This window comes from Chiroxiphia lanceolata, chromosome 12 (genome assembly GCF_009829145.1).
Source record: "Chiroxiphia lanceolata isolate bChiLan1 chromosome 12, bChiLan1.pri, whole genome shotgun sequence".
NCBI lineage: Eukaryota > Metazoa > Chordata > Aves > Passeriformes > Pipridae > Chiroxiphia > Chiroxiphia lanceolata.
The window spans coordinates 5056259-5077485 of NC_045648.1; the positions used below are offsets into that span (position 1 = coordinate 5056259).

The 21227-nt window shown below is 39.5% G+C and overlaps 1 long non-coding RNA gene across 1 annotated transcript; it reads right to left on the reverse strand.

The window, feature by feature from the left end:
* Positions 1–286: 286 nt before the first annotated feature.
* LOC116792916 lies at positions 287–19557 on the reverse strand. The gene is made up of 4 exons (XR_004359317.1): positions 19473–19557; positions 5818–5948; positions 3488–3622; positions 287–418 (listed from the first exon to the last, which is right to left on the reverse strand). It is a non-coding gene; the product is annotated as an uncharacterized LOC116792916 (long non-coding RNA).
* Positions 19558–21227: the final 1670 nt, after the last annotated feature.

Genomic DNA, 21227 nt, shown 5'->3' on the forward strand with positions numbered 1-21227 from the left:
GGAAAATCCAACATTTCATGGATATCACAACTCATGCTCTTTTTTCCGTAATACTAGTGTGTTGTAATTCTCTTTTGCCCTCTATTATCCTTTTACACTGCCACAGAATGTACTTTCATCTTTTGGAAATGACCCTTTAATGCAGTGGCTAAAATTTAATTTAGGATGTTTTGTTTTAAAAACTGTGCATTTTGTCGCACAGGAATAACAATGGAGCTTCCATGGTTTTTATTGGGACTGTTAGAGAAAATATGCATTTTTAAAATAAATTTATGAGGTTTTTTTCCTGACTGCTCAATCTGCAAACTGCGCAGCCTTTTAGACCAGGCTGTGTTCCTGCTGAGGTGTGAGCTCTTGCTCCCAACATGAATTCCGATATCACATCCTTCCAGTGATGGCTTTTTTTTCCTCCTTCATGCTAAAAGAAGCATAAAGTAATTAAAACTTAATTTTTTTTATAAGATATGAAAAGAAACATGATTTTAAAGTACCTTGTGATTTTTTTTGGAGAACCAAACATCTTTTTTGAATAGAATTGTTTCATTTTCCCCAGTGTAAAGCAGAACTTTGAATTTTGAATGAAGTTCCCCATCCTGTGTGGGCCCTAATATGAAAGTTGTTACCCACTCTCAACTCTTGGAAGCTTTCAAACGATGTTTAACTGGAACATCAGAGACAGTCCCTTCAGCTGGCCAGAATAATTTCAGTTCCAAATCTCTTTATAAAGAAATGAAAGAGCAGATGTTTGTATCTTTTTATTGTCCTGGTGCCTAATTTATTCAACTGCAGTAGCTACAGAGGGCCTTTTCCAGTATCACTGTAACTTTTAAAATTTTTTCTGTGTGGTTATCAAAGTTTTCTTCCATTCCAGCTACTGATTTTATTGCCTAATGCTGGCAATACTCCGTTATCTTTATCTCATCTTGATCTACGCTTTTTATTTGAGTTGCAAAAAGACCACAGCCACAATTCAGCCTAAGAAGATAAACTAAAGTAATTCAGGCCCAGTGAATGGTCTTATTCTCTTGTGTTCGTACTTTCATAACTTACTACTTGTCTGATCCATTTTCAGCTGTAATGTACATATAATCAACCTTTTCAGACTCCTCACAAGAAAAGCTTTTGTTCACTGGGCAGTAATCAGTATTAAAGGCCTTTAAAATGGGGAAAGTCAATGACACTGGCTCATTGTCCAGATACATTGTTGTTGATGAAGAGAACTGATATTACTGTGAAAGACCAATTTCATCTCAAAGTTTCTTCATCTGCCGTGATCACAACATTTTTCACATATTGTTCTTCACAATCATCTAAGTTGGTGTCCACCTCTGATATTTCATTCTGGCTTGGGTAATTTTTTCCCCAGAATAACTACAGAATGATTTGATAGCTTGGAATAAAGCATTGAATGGTCTCAGTCCATTAATGGAGCCTCTACAGACACCATTATATATGAGCTATATATATTACAGCATTTGAATCAGTGAAGAAAAAAATCTTACAGCAAGAAGACACTTGATCACAAATACAGTTGTGTCATTAGTAGATTTTAAACGTAAAAGAGCATCTCTTTAAAAAAAGAATAAGAGGAGTGAAACCATCAAATTTTTTCTGGGGGGGAACACTGTACTATAGGTCTAATTATAAACCTAAAACTGGTACCAGAGTTTTCAAATCCTTTAACATTAAGCTTGTGATTAGATGCATTGATGTTTGCAATTTTTTGGGAGATAATCAAGTATTCTTCTCTCAATTTTTAAATGTTTATTTTTGACCCATTACAAACCAGATTTCTACGGTGTCAGGGAGAAACACGGTCCTTTAAATTTTACAGTCAGCAGTTAAATGTGCAGTTTGTGATGGTCTCCACTGCTTTACATCCTGTTGACTCCAATTACAGTCAAGATTTGGATCTAACACAAAGGTGGGGAACTCCCTCATGTCACTCAGACCTGTCTCACGGAGGAAAAAAACACTCAGTGGAGTTTCTGGCTCTGATTGCTTTCTGTTTGCCTCAGGGTGTCCAGCTGCTGAAGTACAAGTTCTTATTTTTAGTTTTACAAGTCTGTGAAGCAGCTTCGAAGGTAGTTGATTTTGGAACACCTTTTTGACTGGAAGTCCTTCCAGGAGCTGACCTTCAAAATTAACTGTATCAGACACAGGTTTATACCTTGATGCTGCCCTAAATAATATTTAGATGCAAACATTACTATTTTTTAAACTAAACCAAAGGCTGTTAGGGGTGATGGCTTTTGTTAGATCCCATAGTAAAGCTGGAAAAACTACTGGACATTAGAAGCCTTCGTTACATCTGAAACACAGCAGCAGACTTGGCTAAATACAGTTGAAAATAGTTGCCACATGTTCAACTGTATTAGTCAATTAGACAGTTGCTGACAGGGGAATGGTTGGCATCCACAAGAAAAGAATAAAACAAAAGCTTCTTTTCAGATTTTCCTATTTCTGTCTTTTATTTGAAACAAATATTAAACACCTATTTCCCCATTTGCCCTTTTTTTTTTTTTCCCTCTAAGAGGATAACTAGTAGTTTGGATTTTCCCCTTTTTTTCTTTCCCCTCCTTTTGCACTCCTCATCCTTTTTCTCCCTATTTTTCTTATTTTCAAACTAACTCTTACAAATCTTGAATTCTGGAGAAGTTACAGAAGAGAACAAAGGAAAATTGAAACTCTCTAAAGTGGTTAAACTAGTTTCATTTTTCTTTCTGCTGTTATAACTTTTCCAAACCAAACTGAAATTTTGGATATCGTTCACTTATTCAACTAAAGTAACAAAAAGGAAAAATGAAAGGAAATGGACAGGGAACAAAAATAATCCCAGTGCTTACAAAAATATCATGTAAACAGTAGGAAAAAAAAATTATTACGTTTCGTACCTTGTCAAGGGGAAAACAATGGAACTTTGAATTTTTTAAAGGAAAGGTTCTTCCATTTTTCAGCTGTTCTGAGAAATCCAAAGACCTCAGCTGATTTCATCACTGGTGTTACTGCATTTCTACTTGTCTTGGATCTTGCTTTTACAAGATGCTATCACAGCTATGCTGTGTCTCTTCTGAATTAACTGAGCTTTTCAGCTGCATATTTTAAGTCTACATGAGTCAAATGTTCATTGGACTCATCAGTCATCAGCTCCATATATCACTAATGCCAACTTTGATACTAAGATGACTCATGTCCTAATTATTTTGAATAACAAGTGTGCTCTTGTGGTAGGACAATATGATTTTGCTTGCTACAAAATGGATCAGCAGAAAGTGGCCACATAACGCAGGCTTGCAAAACCATCATGAAACTACACGTTGGTACAAAATTGTTCACTCTTCTTTATTTTCACAAGGATGATTTTTACCCCCAATGGGTCTGTGAAGCAATTCAACAGGTAAAGTCTAATCTTGACAACACAGTTCATTATTTTAAGTTACTTTTATGCTGTAAAATTATTTCATCTGTAAAGTACCATGGAAAATACCTTGGCAAACGATCCACCAAAGAGGCTGTTGCTATGTTATGTTTTGGTGATTATAATTTCCTTTTTGATTGTTCAACCTCTGTAATTCAATAGAACACTGGCAGTACCACTGTATGCCCCCTGCACCTTCTATACCTGTTAACAAAAACGAGGAAAAGAAACCTCAGACAATCCTGGCAAGATGGAGAATATTAAGCCATCAACACTTATCATGCAGGAGAAATGTGGAGCCTGGGGGCACTGCTGAACTATGCTGGGCTGTGGATCATGGTGACTCCAGTGGTGGCACATCCTGTTCAGAGAGTGGCACAGAATGATGAGTGGAATGAAATGCTTTGGACTGTAGCAGCTTTCCCTGTCCCTGTTTAACGTAACACCTCAAAAATTTTCCAAGAAATAGGTGGTGCTGATCTTTGGTCTCCTTCAGTCTCATACCAATACCTGAGCAAGCTACTTTAGAGTCTCTCTCTCTCTGCTGTTCTTTGGTTCACTGAAGACCTTATCTGTACTTACAACATCAAACACAGGAAGCCATCTCTTATTTGCAATCTTTAGATGTTATCAAAGTGGTTGTTATGTTACAACAACGTCTTTCACATTCATTTGACCAGGAAGGCCGTTTTGCAGTTGTTACCCCCACCTCTGTATCCTGTAGCTACATGTTAATAGGTGGAATTATTCAGCAGTTTTACAACTGTTTTTACCATCGATTATATTACTACTTCAATGAGCAAAGTTTTACTTCCGAGTTAGTGTCTTTGGAAGTTTTTCTTTCGTTCTTTGAGATGTGAGGTTGTCCAGACTGCCCACGTTGTAGGCGGGAAACAACAAAACGCTTGGCAAAGTTATGCCCCAAATCCCCATCAGCTGAAAAAAAATTATTTCTGAGATGAAGTTGCCTATTTCAGCTCAGATGAAAAACTGGAGAAGGTAAAACGTAGAGGACCATGTGGACCACACAAAATGTAAACAGGCAGCTGATCTTTGGCCTGATCCAAACAAATGCTGTTGAAATAATTGAAAATATGCCAGTTGACTTCTGTGGGATTTGCAGCAGGTTCTAAGCTGGCAACTACCCTTTCTAGCAAACAAATCTTGTCTACTTTTAGGTTTCAGGCTTATAGTTAATCAAGTTACTGAGACAAAAATGTCTTTGGCACGAACATGTTTCTCTGTTTCTTTTCCCTGCAACTAATAATGTTTCTCCAGGAATTGCTTCCAAAAAACTCAAAGGCCAGTATTTAGATAAGCAATATCAAAATGCTTCAGCATTAAGCTGCGGTAAGTATTTCCTCCTGTTTGTTGTAATAAAGAAGGTTTTACACAAGCCATGTAGTCTTAACTTTCACCAAGTTAAATAAAGGTTTAGTAAAAGGATTTTGTGCCCTTTTAACCCCCAATAACCAGAGTGCATCCTGTGTGACCATTCATTACATATGAAATGGCTGTAATTTATACCAAATGGGGTAGGTGAATTCAAACAGAAAGATACCATCGATGATAAAAAGATAACACTTCTCTGTAACAGATGCTTCATTTTATGAGGGAAATGGGGAAGCTGAATGCTGCAGGTGCCGGGCTGACACTAGGCCTGTGGAGAATCATTAGAGCCTCCTCAGAGATCTAGGTTTACTCTGTGTTTAATCAGCCACAGTCAGAAGAAATGGCTTCATTTCAGCTTGATGAGAGCCAGATTACAAAAGGAAGATAGATGGCCAATAAGGTTCATCACTATAAGCATATTGTCTTAATTTGAAGAAACAAGCTGGCATTCTGTGCTGAGGAAAAGTGAAGTGCAATATGGCTAGTATCAAACCCTAGTTATTTCAAGTCTCTATGCTCCCCACAATGGAAATATTCTGGCTGCTCTTCCTTTGACTAAAATATTAAAAAAAATATTGCAAACACTGCAAATGACCACATTTACTCGTGATAGCACTGCTTTGGGTTCTGAAGCACTGAAACCTCTTGAAGTAGTTCTGCTCATCTTAACAATTCTCCAGCCACTTATTTATACATACATATGCTATAATCATAAATATATTTGAGTGTATCCATGAGTGAAAATGTTTGAATTGACTATTGATCAAAAAAGGTCTCTGAGTATAATATGAACACACAACTCCTAAAAGGGTCGTGGTTTAGCCATCTATCATGACTTCCCACGACAGCCATGGGGACAATGAGGCTGTCAGCTGGGGTGTGATGGGGGATGGGACTTTCAAAAAAAGATAGGAACCCAGGCCAGGGAACTTGTCCACACAAAAGATAAACAAAACTGGAGCTCTCTGCTTTCTGAATGAAATATATGATTCATTGCTGTTGCTTACCTTATCCTTAGTGCTGGCTTTTTTCCCCTTGTGCGCAGACAGAGTTTTTGAATAAGCTATTTCTTCAGGGCTCTCCAGAAGAAAGAGTGCTCCTTCAAACCAGGGAGTTCTCAGAATAAGAGTATGGGAGCCTAACATTAGGATGGGAACAGAATCCAGATGATTTTATTGAAGTCAGAACCATTCAGTATCAGGAAATCTTCGATATCCAAACTGACTTTTCAACTCATTTTGAACTGTGAATCCACAGGATTTTTGTGTTCTATGGCACATTTAAGCACTCTAACAAACAGGTTTACATATCTAAATTGCCTCCCACAGATCTCTTAAAGGGTGTTCTCTGCCACAAGACTAAACAGATCATTCATGCAGAACTTGAGATGCAAAACTGCTCAGTGTTATAGCTAAGGTAAATTTGGAATGGCTGCAAATGGATCCCTGCCCCAAAAGAAATTGTTAATTTGTGGAGTTTGAGACGTTTTGAAACTGCAACTGCTTGAGGGAGGTGTGTAGAGTCAGGTTTGATTGATTTGGGACAAAAACAGCTGAGAAGAGGGATATGGGGGATCTAACTTGTAAATATCTTGGTTTAAAACAAGAATTTTGTGCCTTAATGGAGTGGATGAAGAGGAAGCACTGATGGAAAAATATGAAGCAAAGGCATGATAAAGTCAGAAGAATTGGGCCAGAAGTCGGTCTTAAATAATATTTTAACAAAGTCCCAGAAGATATTATGCTTTGTGTGAGGCATGCACAGCCCAGAAGAGTCACCACAGCAGAGGAAATGGAAAAAAGATGAGCAGAGGACTTTTCAGATGCCAGAACCTGAATAAGTATTCTGAGATAAAGAGTATGTTATGCAGAATAGTAGTGTTCTTTTGCTTTTGTCCCTTACACCAAGAACATTACTGTTTCTTTTGGTCTTCCTTAAACTAACTTTATACAAAAAGCTTATTTATTTTTTTCCACCTTCCTTTGTTCTAACTTCACCCATCTTTGCATGTTAAGATGAAAGCGAAGCAACTCCCACTGACTTTACAGGTCTGAAGGGAATCAGGAATTTGACTCATCAAAATTATCTCTCCTCCCACGCTTTTTCCCCCCTGAAACACTGAAGGAACACACTCCTTTGTCCCTCACACATTTTCCTAATGTCTATTTGGACTCAAAGCAGAGAGCTCACAAGGAGGGAGACACTTTTAAAGCTCAGACCCGGCACATCTGTGTTTCTGCAGGACCTGCTACGCTGCCAGCCCGAGACAGCTTGAACGGCCGCCTCATTTTATGGTTGCACTGACACAACCCTGCAGTGAACCAGGCGACCCCTGAAGTGTTTAGAAAGGTGCATTTGTGTAAGGGAGACTTTTTTTCTCTGGAGTAAATCAGAGTCTCCAAGATAATCTGCACAAACGCATTATTGACTCGTCCCTTTTCCCCAAGCAAGGAAAGCTGCGTTTTTCAGAAACCGATCCGCTGAAGCATTTGCAAAGTGGAGACTTAGGAAGCTTAACAATTGGTAGAAATATTATCATCAGCTATCAGGGTAACATTATCCAGCCATTCCCACCCACAGATACACTCACACACGCTGGATTTCGGCTTAGAAAGCCCTGCAAATAACACACTGTAGGTGTGTGGTCCTCAAAGTGTTTAAATGTTTGAAGATGAAGTGAGCAGGAACATCTTGCGTGCACCAGCTGAAAGAGGGTTGGGAGGAGTGGGGGGTGGATTTCCCTGGACAGATGATAATTCTCCATCCTTCTATGTGCTGCCAAACTACCTCAACTGGTGGGGGTTTATAAAGTTTTTTCTGGTCTCTGAAGAGCAGCTCTTCTAGTGTTTTTTGGAACACATCAAATGCAGTACAATTAAACAGGAGAAAAAAAATATTCCCAGGGCCCTTCATTCCCTTCCTTTCCCCTGTCAAGATATTACTTAATTTAAATGCTGCCAAAGTTAATAATGAAAGACGACATCCTCCAGTGTGTCAGAGCTCAGTGCCCAAGCAGAAAAGCAAGAGTGCCTTTCTGCACTCCTGTCTTTGCTAAATTCAACCTGGAAAAAAACTAGAGCAAATTCAGGGATACTGTAATTAGCAGGATTTAAAATGGTCTCTGCAGGTCACTTTTCTTGGCCCAGAATTGCCCAAGAACTCAACACCCGAACCAAATATCTGATGTGCCTGTGCCATCACATGGTGCCTGCAGTGTAAGGCTGGAGGTGCCACCAGGTGTGTGTCACCCACAGGTACCCCATAAAAACAAACTGCCTCAGAACAACAGCTTTCCCTTACAAAAATGATGGAAAGTGGGCAGAGCACAGGTCAGAGACACATATCAGGATTTAGTGAATAAAACCACAGGGTTTTTTGAGGAGGAGGAAGAAAGGGAACTGGCTCTCTCTGAGGACCTGGGAGGCTTTGGGGTGAGGGAGATGACAGGAGTGAAGGTACCATCTATGTTTTCTCCCTCCTCCACTGTCTCACAAACCTAATACACCTCTGAGGTGATGAACAAGGCAGATGAACAGTCCCAAAGCTCACCTCACTGCTTTTTTTTTTTTTTTAAAGAGGAAACTTTTTCCCTTTTCTAAAAATAATTTGTATGTGAATCAAAGGGGGAAAAGAAAGGTAATGCACAAAGATACAGAGCAGCTTGTTAATTAGTGTGAGGTGCTCTCAGTGCTCCTGTATATATGGAAGGGCTAAAAACATAAGGTACTGAGGTGACATTTTTGCTGCTGCTGGGCCTGTGGAGCATTACTGTGACGTGCAGAGCTCCTTTGCCTGGGTAACTCCCTCCCAGGTCATCCCAGTTGGGGTCTTGAGAGTTGCACAGTAAGATTTGAGATTTTGATACTGAGGCTGGGGATTGGGATTTGTGCTGGATTTGTGCAAGAACGAATATTCTCCCACAGCATATCCACTCTGTGGAGGTGACATTTGGTGGGTTTGCACTCTCCTGTCCCTGTCCTTGGCAAAACCCTAAGCCAAAGCCTTCTTGTGAGGAATACTTCATGCTCTCTATCGTACAGCTTTCAGAGGTTTGTTGGTACAAAATGAAGGACCTCCCTAAGGTGGTCCCTCTTCTCTCTGATCTCTAACAAGGCCATCACAATCCCTACACCGGAGAGCAAAGTAGGAGTGTTTCAAACCATGGTATTCACCTGTTAAAGGTCAAGGTTAGAGCCTGCCTGGCTGTAGACCAGCATACCTTAATCACAGCAGCTTAATGGCCTGGTTCTGCAGCCAATGGAGCAGAACATCATGTGATGTCTATCACTGACTTCCCAGCTACCACCTACAGCTCAGTCATAGCTCTAAAGCAAAGCTTACACTCCTCCCTCTGGGTCTGCAAGAAGATGCTGTAACCACCTAGATCTTGTGTCTCTGAGATCAAAAAGTGGAGCAAGGAGTCCCTGCAACACCTTAAACTGAAAGGAGGAGGGAATTCACTTTAGCAACACCCAAAGGGAACTGCAGCAGTGTTTAAACCCATTGACTGTTCTGCAGGAGATGATGCTTGTGGGAATGGATATTCCTCTCCTACAGCTATGGCTGGAATTTCTGTCCTTTCATCTTTAGCTATGGAAGCTTACACTTTAAAAGAAAAAAAGCACGATAATAACCTAAGTTGTTAATCAAATTAACTGGGGGGTACTGCATATATATGATGAAACAAAAAAGTTGCCTTTGTCCTGCACAAGTAGCAAGAGTAGATTAAACTTCTCTCTTCAGTGAAGTAAATGACATTATATTTAGGATAGTACAACTTCTATCTGTACCCTTTCTTCCCTAAATAGCTACTGTTTATCAGCTACAGGTTTTGGGGAGTTAGTTGGTTGGTTAGATGAGAGATCATGACCAGTATGGTACCAAAGGGGACCAAACCAAAGGGAAAATTATTACAAGTTTTGAATGATTTGAGAAACTAGTTACTCCCTTAATACAATTAAATTGTGCACAGCTTCTAGAAAGCAATGAATGGCTGTGGCTGGATCCATCACCCAAATGCCATGTACCTGCTTTCCTGCTGTATGTCCCCTCATTTCCTTGCTAGGTAGAGGGAAGAAAAAAGGCTGGTAATTTATGACCCCTGTTAATACCGTAGGCTGGATGTGTTGACAATATATCAATAATTATTTCTGGCAAGACCTGAACAGCATAGTATGGGTCTCTGCAGGATGACTCATTTTACCAGAAGACAGATATGTGTGACCTGAGTTTTATGACAGATGTCAAATATATCGAAATGTGGTGTGAGGAAGATCATCTTATTGGCAAAGTAATGAGAAGCCAGTGGGAAGATTAATGTTAAAACCGAATTGTGTCGTGCCTCCTTCACTCTGTGATTTTGATAAGTGATGTTGAAGCAGAAGGGAAGGGGTTATCCTCAGCCCTGTGTGGGCCAGGAGTGGGAAAAGTTTGGAGGAGCAATAATATTAACCAATGTGATACCTTAACTTCCATGGGGAGATCAAAACCAAACAGCTTTTTGAAGGGAAATTGTTGGGAGGGTTGATAAATGTGGCGGTGAGGGGGGGCCAACCAGCAAACCAGACAGCGTGGCCTAAATCTTTCAAGGTGACTGCTGTCGTGACAACTTAAATGGGTCTTATTTTCAGCAAGTGTTAAACCTCCCACCTTCTGAAAATCAAGCCCTCGTGTTTCACACTGGCTGCCACCGAGTGGAGATCAGCTGCCACCTTGGGAAGTGTAGGCTCAGGAGCCTCTTCTCCAGCAAAGCCAGCACAGTGAGGATTCCTTTGTAGAACTGGGCTCTTTGCTGCTATATGAGAGGTCCCTGTCTCAGGCTCCCCCATAGATGCACATCTGTGATGCCTTTGGAGCCTTGGTATGGGCTCCTTCCAACCTCCCCGTCATGGGCAGAGATGCTACCCGTTAGTCCATGTTGCTCAAAGCTCCATCCAACCTGGCCTTGAACACTTCTAGGCATGGGGCATCCATAGCTTCTCTGGGCAACCTGTGCCAGTGCCTCACCATCCTCACAGTAAGGAATTTTTTCCTAATATCTAGTCTAAATCTACCCTCCTACAGCTTAAATCCATTACCCCTTGTCCTATCAAATTATTATGCCTCCATCCTTGCTCCTGATGGAAAGACAGTGGAGAGCTGTCTCCTTTGGCAGTGAGGAAAAAAGTTGGATTCATAGTGGAGGCAGGAAGAGAGACCCACTCTGTGACTTGATCATATTTGATTGTGCAGAATCATTCTATCACTCTTTGGGGAGGGAGTATTCTGTTTACCAAAACTGCCACGTTATCCAGGGAAAAAGGTTTTGGGGAAATCCTGTATTGTGATACGCAGATACTTTTTTCTTGTTTGTGCAAGAAGGCCCCTTTCAAGTGGCACGGGTGCTTCAATGTAATAACAAGGTCAAGCTTGAAAAAAAATTATATACTTTGAATAATTGAGCTGTATTTTTAGCCCTCATTTTGTGATCTGTGTCACATATATATATATATGTGTGTGTGTGTGTGTCTCATTTCCCTGTTCACCAGAGACACTTTTGCCATATTCAGGTTTGCTACCTAGAGAAGAGGCACATGGGCACTTGGTGAGCTAAAGGCACCTCTTGACTTCTTTCAACACAAAAAAGTGTTGCAGGACTTTTCTTGCTTTTTCTTTTTCTTGGAAAGGTCATGATTATAATTTCACTACAAATAGGACAACTTTCTTTCATTCAGCTCTAATAGTGGCACAAATTTAAATATATTGTGCTAGCAGGCACTGATATATTAATTAAAATATAGACTAATTATTTACCCTAGTTAGTTCATACAAATCTCAGTAGTGTAATCAGTGGACTCCCTTAAGGATTTTTGTCATATTCAGCAATAGAAATGGTTTCTCTTTTTTACTCTACTCAGGAACAGTTAGTTTGGGGTTTTTACTTTCAGGTTGGTGGTTCAGTGGCTGCCATGGACTTGGTCCCTGCAGAGGGATTTTGCAGCCACAGCCAGACTGATTGGTGCTAATAGGTGGATAAAACCTATCAAAAAGTTACTGTAGGAACTATGGCATTGAGGTGAAATGACTCTTCCCAGCCCAAACTCTGAGGAAATTCCTGACCTCGCTCTGGTTGCTCTGCGGTACATTTGGTCACACATAGCCAGAATGGTTTCTGGGAAATGGTGCTCTGATGTCCTTCAGCATGAACAGATGTGGAACAATGTTTACACAGGGAAAATGTTCAGCCTGCTTCGTAAGGAAGAGAAAGGAATGCCTCCTGGCAAAACAGAGGCAGAGCTCCAAGACAATAGGGATCTGAGCATTTGTTAAAAGGACAAGAGACGCTGACAGTCTGGAGCTGCAACACAACTTGGGATGCCCAACTTGTGTATACTTAGGGCTTATTTGCTGTCAGGTGTTTATTTTAAACACAGGTGCTATGAAAGTTGCAGATGGCCTTGTTGAAAGGGAAGAAAAAAAACGTTCAAAGCAAAGAGGTGCAGGAGAGGAAGTATGAGGTGAGGCTGAGGAGGACTGAGACTGACCCAACCTTTAACTTCCAACCCTGGCAATCTCATAAACACCTTTTGTTCCTCCAGCATATAGCCATCATCTTCAAATCCTGTCTCCAGAGCATGCAAAACTGAAAAGAGTAGGTCAAGATTTCCTAGTTTTTTTCTCTTTATGCTTTTCTTTCGGTGCCAATCCCTACTGTCTCATTTTCCCTTCACTTTTCTCTTTTTTTCAACAAGAAGAGTGACCAGCATTGAAGAGAAGAAAATGCATCATCTAAGCTGCTGGAAGAAACAGTGATGAAGGTCTGTACAGCCCTTCATGCATGCACTGTAATTAAAAAGTGTGTCCTTCCCCCTGTTGAAGAGAGGGGCTTGACAGATACAATTTGGGGTTTCCAATACTAAACCCAAGTTGAACTGTTGGTATCAGTAGCGTGGGTAGCACCTGGGAACCAAGTTCTCTGCAACAATGGGAACTACAGCCTTCTTTAAATATATATTTCCTGGAAAGAGGCAGTAAAAAGATCAATCAGAAATTAACAGATAGGCTGAAAATGAGACTTTCCCAGTGAGACAGTGCAAGACTATATAAAAACCTGCCTTAAACAGCAGAGTCATCAGTGTTCCTGGTAGTGCAGCCTGAGCAACTTTGAAAATCAGGTACCCTTTAAGCACATTTTCATCACAATATAACCAATATACATATTATTATGTTTCCTTTCCCTGTTCTACTTCTGGTTTAACCATCTGTGAACCAAGTTAACATGATTAGACACCTTGTTTTTCACCACTCATTTCTGTTTGCAGTCTTCCATAAAATGCTTGAAGTGAATTTTAATATGTTGATGGTACTTACCGGAGAGATTAATATTCATAATAAATACCCCTTAGAAATAATCTTCAGCAAATCCTTTTGACAGAGGAGTCAGGGCTGCTAATGACAATAACTACTACAAAATGCAATTTGGTCAATTACTTTAATTAAATTTCACTCTGTAATGTCTTCTCATTTATATAGTAAACTAATAGGGGAAAAGTACATCATCCTTATTTGCCTCCCCTTAAATGCCCAAAACTGTTTCCTTACGTTTTGTTTTACCATTTGCAGCTCTCTCAGCTTCTCGGAACATTTGAGATAATTATGGGTTTTACAAATAAAGCTTATTCTTCACCCAGAAAAGTTGAGACTTTCTTTTGAGTATGCTTTCCTAGAATAAAAACCTTGGCTGCACAGATCCTAATCTGGTATTTACAGACTGGCTGATTTTGGATGGTGCCAGCATTCCAGTGTAAATGGTAAAAGTGTCTACATTTCATCAAATGCTTTTTTAATTATATTGTTTGAAACTGGAGTAAAAAGGAACACAGCTGTCTGGAGATTTCGGTAGGATACAGGTTATAATGAACTCATGAGAAATAACATAGCTGTCTTTTTAATGCACTTCACTGCACTGAACAAGGAATTTTACACTGTGGGCAACATTCTCAGCTGGAGTAAATTGCCATATCTCTGATTTCCTCACTGTACAATGGCCTAGTTCTGAGCCCCTAGCTTAAAGAAATGTAACTCTTATTTTCAACAGTTCATATAACAGGAGAGGATTTGGCTTGGGTTTATTATGGTGCAATTGTGTGTAAATATTAAGGTCATCTGTTATCTGGAAAAATGCATGAATTAAGTTAAAATCAGTAACTCTGAGCCCACACTGTATCAGTAAAATCAATAAAGCTGTTTCTGTGAGCACTGTGAATATTCATGTCAACAATCATAATAAGGCTTACGGGAATGTAAAGCATGCACGTATGACAATTTAGTGATAATTTTAGGGGCAGCATTGTTTTGGGGAGCTGGTGCTGCAATTCCTCTGCTACAGCATTAGCAGCAAGTAAAGCTTCAAGAGGGAGAAACAACTCATTTTTATTACAGGGTGAACTGAGGAGGGGCAGCAGAGGGAACCCCTCTTAGACGCTGAAGTAGAAACCACAGTTTTTTCCCCTGTGGCTTCACAGAACTCCTGTAAACTGCAGCAGTTCCTTCAGTGGGCTTCCAATTTCTCTGCCCATGCTATAAATTTTGTTGGGAAGATGAAGTCCTACAGCGCAATTAACTCCAAAAGTGGTACAAAGCAACGGCGCGCAGATACCGGGCTGCAGTACTTAGCACTTAACTCTGAAATTCTGATAAGCCCTATCAACTCAGGGTTGTGTTTAATGTTCACTCCTGCTTATATACTGAAGATACAACCTAGCGGTCACAGTGTTAACACTCCCCAATATCTATTACAATTAGTTTTTGATTAAGAAGCCTAGCATGGCTTTTGAAGCCTTTTATGTTGTGTCAAATGGCTAGTGATGGAGTGAGATGCACAGACACCTCCCAGTAACAAAGCATCTTGTAAAAGGTTTCAAGTGAACTATTTTATCATCCTAATGGAAACCAGATGACTCTAACTCCCCCTTTAATTTCAACTATTTACTGAAGAGTCCTTGTTTTGAATTACTTAAAGATTTATTCCAAACCACTATCTCATGCATTAAGAATCACTAATAACAAAGCCATTCCGAGCGGAGCAAAGCTTTTAAAGAATGTGACTATGCCATTGCATTTATTCTTAAGTTTAAACCTCATTTTTTAATGGCTTTCACATTTTTATATCTCAGTTTATTTTTTTTTCTTCATTTTATTTTTATTTTTTTTCCTTGAAATTCCAAACACATTTTTCTCCATTCATTTCCAGCCTGTGCTGCAGTTTCCTACCCTGCTGACAGAGATCGCAGGCTGGAGCTTGGATGGTGGAACTGAACCTGTGCACGTGCTCCTTCCTCCCATCCTCTGGAGAGCCTCTATTTTGGGTCTCCTGGGTGAGTTTAGAACAGGAAGGAGTGCCAAATTAAGGCTCTGGGGGGGAAATTGTGTCCACCCTGCACAGCTTTGTGATTTCTGCTGAGCAGTAAAATTTTCAGGGGACAAAAGTGTCGCTTCACATTAAATGTTGTGGCCTGATGGCTGGATACGCCCCAGCTTGGCCACTCTCCCTTGGAAAAACAGGAGGACCAGGGGGAAATCTGCTGCTTTGCCCTTGCCCACTATCTCTGCCAGGCTCATCCCTTCCTCCCAGCCACATCTCTCCCTGCATTGCTGTAGAAGGAACCCTGAAATCACCGGGATTAACTGGATTAGCGGTGCAAAGCGAGTCTCCTTTCTCTGCTGCTGCAGTATCTGCTGCCTGGGGTACAGACCTCCCCATTTCCGTGGAGCCTTGCAGAGACACAGAAATTGCTCTTAATGAGCACAGCCATGAGCTGGTTTTCATCCCAAAATGTGACACTGTTATTTACATCTGCCAGTATTTCACTGAGCTCTCCTGCTCCCTGTGGACATTGTCTTCTAAGATGTTTCAGGCGACGCAGCTGCAATGCTCTTTTGCCAAAATGCCCTTTTGACTCAGACTGTAAAGTTTTTCAGAATATATTTTAGTGGTATTAAAAGGATTAAAGAATGGCATAGTTAATTAAAGATAGATTTTTTTTTTTCTAGTAAATTTATGAGAAAAATGTTAAGGAAGAGGAAGGTGGAGAAATACAGCTGTCCAAAAATAAGAATAGTCTGTATAATAAAGTGTAGCCATTAAGTGTCTTGAGAATCTTAGCTGTATTGAATAAGGAATTTGGACAAATAGAAGATGGCCTATTTTAAAAACATTAAACAGGCTTTTGTTGCAATGAACATCAATAACTATTGACCTTTTATGATCATGAGTCTTCTGAGCCCCCAAAACAGTTAACAAATCAGACACCCACTCCAAATGGAGAGCTTTTTTATCCTTCACAGAGATTTCTACTGTGTGAACATGTATTTTCAAATCTAGATCGAATCTAGAGGTCTTTAGTACCAGCTTTGCATGTGCTGGTCTTTGGACAGAACTAGAGTTCTTGGGATGAGGAGAGGGAGGGAGTGAAGTGCTTTAGGTGGGGTTGAACCTCAGGTCATACAAGGGCATGCAGTGATAGGACAAAGGGGAATGGGTTTAAACTCGGACAGGACAGGTTTAGATTAGATATTAGGAAGCAATTCTTCACTATGAGAGTGGTGAGGCCCTGGCACAGATTGCCCAGAGAGGCTGTAAACAATCCATCCCTGGAAATGTTGGACGGGGCTTAGAGCAACTTGGTTTAGTGGAAGGTGTCCTTGCCCATGTCAGTGGGGTTGGAACCAGATAATCTTTAAGATCCCTTCTAACCCAAACCAATCTATTATTCTATGATACCAAACAGGATGCTGAAAGGCGAGGCATATCTGACATATAATTGTCTGAATCCTAAAAACATCAAGGACAAGGATGTATCTACAGCTTGTCTACCTCTTATTCTACCCTAACAAAAAAATTTTTACAGTGGTGGATAAAACAGGTATTAGTTAATAACTCACTAACATTAACTAGATTTCAGAATAACAAAGTATATTTCATTTGAGGAACAGGGAACAGGAACCACAAAATAAAATGGTCATATGTTGATGAGATGATAGAAAAGTTGTTAATTCTCAGTTCTTCAGCCAAGTTATTAGGCTGAGTTGCATTGTAAAACTGAGACTGCCTATAAACTGTATGAACACATAAATACTTCTGTGTTTGTAAAATCTGTATGCTGGCACACAGAGATGGTGACTTCTGCATATCATTAAGAACACTTTAATAAATTATACTTTGATAGAAGTCAGGGAGAAAGCCTCTTGTCCTCCCAGCATAGTATGAATTTTGTGTTATGTCTGCAGGCCCACAGTGGACTCCTGGTTCTCCAAGTCCATCATCAGAAACCCTTTCCCATGAAGTATTCCATCAATTTTCTTTGGCAGGCCTGAAATGTCCTCTGCTTTCTGACTGTACCTTTTAGATGTTTCTGCAGTTTTACTCAATGTTCAGATAACATTGTTTTACTTAATATTCAAAAGCAGCATTGTTTGTAAATACTAGAGAAATGTAATATTTATCCATAGAAATATTTTTCTACAGTTCCTCATAGTGTGAGTACTGTGATGATTATTGTTGAAGAACTGGAAATTCCACTACTTTCTAACATACAGTTCTATATGCTTTGAATAATTTTTAGTTAAAATAATAGTTAAAAGTAAGAAGCCAATCGATTTGTGTCCACTGAAGTTTGCATGATGAAAACATGACAGGAGAGATGCAATTAGTCTCAGACCTGGCTGCCTTTATTTCCCAGCCTGAACAACCAGGGACCTGTTTACAGCCAAGTTAACTAGGACTAATTGTGGACCTAAAAGCAAGGCCTGGCTTCATGGTAATTTTGGTATTGGTCTGGGATAAAGAGATAGGGCTGCACAGGGAAGCTGCTGCTGAACTGACAAGCCAAAAAGAATTGAGAAAAAAAAACCCTTAGTTTTTAGGATGTGGGAGAGAAATGCCAAGGATTTATATTTCAGGAAAAAAAAATGTTGGGAAAACTTTTACCTTTGGCAATTTAAACAGCTCTAGTGATTGCTGATGGAATATTTAATCCAAATATTCATATGTTTTAATGTCTTTCCATAATGAACAAAAGCAATGTATTTGAGGATGAAACCAATTCTTTAAATATTTCATTTTCTACAGGGTTGTCAACAGGACAGCATCAGTCTGAGAATCAATTGCAGGATGAACAGCTGTGCAATACTTTTTTCAGTGATTCAAATAAATTTGATCTCCATGAATTAAAAAATAGTTTGTTCATAAATTGAGAGAGAGAAGAAAAAATGAGAAACGAATGTCTTAAAATTCAGGCTCCTCTGGGTTTAATTTTTAGATGATTTTAAAATATTGGTCCTTGCCCTTTCCAAAGTTATTTCTATTAGCTATTTTCCTAAGCTTGCTATAAACTGCCAGTTTTCTTCTCTGTTAATTATTAATATGACCTGTTTATGTACCAGTTATCCAGCTAACCATTAATGTCTGTTTACTCATTGATGACCTTTGCAACTACATGCCAGGCACTTGGCTAGTAAATGTCAACATTTTTTAATAACCTAAAAAATACTCTTCATAGCTTATCTACCTAAAATTTTTTGACATGAAAAACAAAAATTAAACACTACTTACAATACACAGGCATTCATATAAGGCTCTTTCAGCCAAATGGCACAGTAAATGTAAAAGAAAAAAGAAATTACTGATATTCTCTGCTTATGGTTTTGTTTTAAAATACATAACAACAGGAAAAAGTATAGGTACAGCATGCAAGCATAATAAAATGCTTTTCAAAAAGAATTACTGCAGGTAAATCTTCATTTTTTTTTCCTCAGAATTTCAGTATTAACCTGAACACAAGTAGAATATCTCTTCCATGTGTTCTGGTAATAGCCAAAGGCTACACTGAGGACACAATTGCATTAAACCTGAAAGTGGTGACACTAATTTTTACCCATGATAACAACAAATTCTATCTATACTTTTGCTCACTAAATGTACCTAATTTAAAAAGACAAGCAGTAGCCCAGGATGAAAAAGAACATAAGGGCACTTCCCACCCAAATTGATGTGTAGGATGGCCTCATCCAATCTGCAATGGAGATAAGTGGAACAGGCAGGTTTCTTTTTCCTTGGTCCACTAACACCCTTTTCTCACAAAAAGCCTTGAAATATTGTCTCTGTGATTACAATTTGCAGGTTAAAAATTGGCTTCCTATTGAAATATTTTCAAATATTAGCATCATCCCAACCATAAGTAATGGCGATGGCATTTACAGAGATTGCAGCTTTGATATATACATAGGTATATGTTCACATTTTCTCGTTCATTGGAGTTCTAACTTCAGTAAAAATTAGGTTTCTTTTTTTCTTTTAGTTACAGCCTTGAACACTTGCTGTGACTGTCACTTTATGTTGAATTTATTGTTCAGCATGTAAGTTGTGAGGCTGAGGAGCAATCTGTCATAAGCCATTGTATCAATAATCTCTGAAAGGGTTTGTTTTGGTCTGGGGTGGGAGGTAAGCTTTCTAGATTTGTACCCTCAGTTACAGAGACAATTTGGGCTCAATAGTATTGTTTCAAAGGGATTTGTCTGGGCTGTAACACATTTACTTAAGCACTGTGCTTCTGTACAGGATGGTTATACAGTACTTCAAGCATATAAATGCCTTTCAGGTTTTCTGTACTGAATGATAACTCACCTTGTCTTTCTCGGTGAGGTAGGTAATAAATAGAAATCTGGACTGTAACTGAGACATTCTGACTTAGTTAGATCTTCTGGTGTCCTGAAAAAGACAAGTAGACTCAATTACCATGCCAGAAACTACATAAAGATTGTCAAATTAAATCCAAAAACCTATGTTTAAATAACCGTATGACAAAACCTGAAAAAAGACAAGAATATCAAGCTCTTCTGACATTTTGACCTGAAGTTACAGCACTGTGGAAACAAAGAAAAATATTCTTTAAAATGTGCATTATTGGCTTGAAAGACTGAGGGGCAGGACTTGGTCAAATCCATCTTAAGCCTAGAGATATGGACAAGTGGAGCTGCAGCCATTAATCCATGCTGTGTTGCTGCTTTTTGTTGTGATAATCCCATGGTTTGTTTGTTAAGCATGTAAAATACAGAACTAAAAGGGAAAAATGATGCTATGCTGCACTTTCTCGAGAGTGTTTTCCACCAGCACCTTGATTAAGTCACCAAAAGCCTTGTGAGTTGGATAAGTGTTATACTGAATTAGCGTCACCCGCGGCTGGTGGGGAGTCATCCCCAGGTTCAGGTACAACAGCTGTCTAATGGTGTACAGTGACACCACACACCAGGGTGGAAACTGAGGAAGCAATCCACATCCGATTGGAACTGCGGGGAGACCTGGGAGAGAATTCAATTATTTCTGTTGGAACTTCTTCAGAACATTGGCTCGGCACCCCAGCCTTGCAGAGCGCGGCGCGGAGGCTTTAATGAGCTGCAGTTGTGGAGGGGAGGCTTTCTTTTAGATACCATTGAAAGACAACAACTCAGCACACCTCAGCACCAAGCTGGAAAATGAATCCAGTGCTGACTCAGAGGACAGTGCACGAACCAGAATTGTCAGCACTGTTCCTTGCAATAGTGTGGGCTTCCTTGGAGGTGTCTCATCCAAGGCTGACCTAACTTGACGCATTTTAGCTCGTGAGACAAGGGACAAGGCTCAAATGCAATATTCCTCTGGGGAGTGGTGCTCTCCGTTCATCTGCTTTATGCAAAATGCAATGACGTATTTAATCAGGGCTTCCACCTCCCCACACTAAGATGCTTATTATTTATAAGGAGCTGCTTAAATTTTCCAGATAAATATGTATTCAGAGTCTTTCCAAACTATATAATGTGCTCTATAGATCATAGCAACTCCATTTGAAATTGTTTTTTAAAAACACGAGTTATAATTTGATAGACTGGAACAGCTCTATTGGTTTCAGAGATAGCTGGGCATTTATTTTCCACTATAAAGATCATAATATTTACCCAATGGACCAGAACAGCTCCTTCTTAGCCTTTACTCCCTCTATTATGCCACAATTATTTAAATACAGATTCTGCTTGCATTAGTTATTTTGTACCCAAGTGGATGAGGATCACCTGGGTGAGTGAGTAAAAGAGGCAGGGGTTGTCTCATACAACCCATCATCTTCTGAAACACTGGCTGCAGATCTAGAGATAATAGGAAGAGATTAAGAACCAATTGCTGTTTTTATTTATAATGCATCGTTCGATTCTCCATCCAGTTCAGTGTGAGAGCAGGTTATTCAGCCATGAGTTCTGTGCATTGCAGGTGGGAGATATTTTAAATGCCTACATGCTGACAAGGTGAGTGGTTGGGTCATGATTTTGTTATATACATATAAGTGTGTGTATATACGAAAGCACAAGAATAATTTCTTATTATTATTACTTTCCTGCTTTATTTTTGTAT